Here is a 1,239-nt window from a genome sequence, read left to right as displayed (position 1 = left end):
ATTTAATGAATTCAAAATTGACAAAGATCGTGTAAAAAAACCGAATCTGCAAGATAAAAAGTACATTAAGTTCCCGTATATTAAGCCTTTAGCAAACAAAATAAATAAATGTTTTAAAAACACTAATATTAAACTGGTTTTTTATAATCTAACAAAAATAAATTCTATTTACACTAAATTAAAAGATAAAGTGGATAAATTTGACCAGTCGAASTTAGTGTATAAAATACCATGTGAATGTGATAAGAGCTACATTGGTCAAACGAAACAGAAATTAAAAAAAAGATTAGACCAACACAAAAATGACTGTAAACCTGTAAATGTGAACAAAACCAATACCACAGCGTTAGCTGAACACCATTTTACAACAGGACATATTTTTAAATTTGACGCAGCAACTATCCTAGATTTGGAGGAAAACTGGTACAAAAGAAACATCAGCGAGATGTATCACATATGTAATAATAATACGGTAAATTTTAGAACAGACACAAATAACCTAAATCACATCTACAACGGAATTTTTAAATTTTAAACATAATAAATAATAAAGGACACCTTACACTGATGATATCTAGGCTAACAAACACTAGTCYAGATTGAAACAGTTTTGTTGAGGTTTTTGAATAATAACTGTACGATCGGAATCGATCGTGAGCGAGAAAATAACATTTTGTAAAACGCGCCTTTAGTCCGATATTAACGATCGTATCCCCACCACTCGGCGCCGAGCGTGTACGCCCTGCTGGGCCTATTATCGAGGACATTCGTTCTATTCTTTCGCCAGACGCTTAAGAGACCACTTCATTGTACAACGAATATAGTAGACGATTCAACATCCCAGGGGTAGTGCGATCACATCCCAGGGTCGACGATAGAAAGGTGACGGACCGCAGAGGCGGTAATTAACGGTAAAGAAAGGGAGAGGCGATACGAAACGGTAAGAAAGTTTTTTATTGGTACCAATCATCTTGAACGGATAAACGAGAGGAACGGTATCACGGGCTTTGCCCGTAAGTGACCGCTGGTAGAGAGAAGAGAAGGCAACCACGGGTTTGTCCGTGGTTGATCATCATTTTAACGTAATGTAATATTCGAACAGGGTTTTTATGCCGTAGCATTAGCACTTTTATTGGCTCAACCACGTGTTTTATTTTGTTCTAATTACCCTTTCACCTTCCTCACAATTAACTGAATCCAATCGCCGGAGGACTTCATGTTGGAGGAATTTTTGGCAAA

Source organism: Polistes canadensis, unplaced genomic scaffold, assembly GCF_001313835.1.
Source record: "Polistes canadensis isolate GaletaPanama2010 unplaced genomic scaffold, ASM131383v1 scaffold_286, whole genome shotgun sequence".
Lineage (NCBI taxonomy): Eukaryota > Metazoa > Arthropoda > Insecta > Hymenoptera > Vespidae > Polistes > Polistes canadensis.
This window is presented reverse-complemented; position numbering follows the sequence as displayed.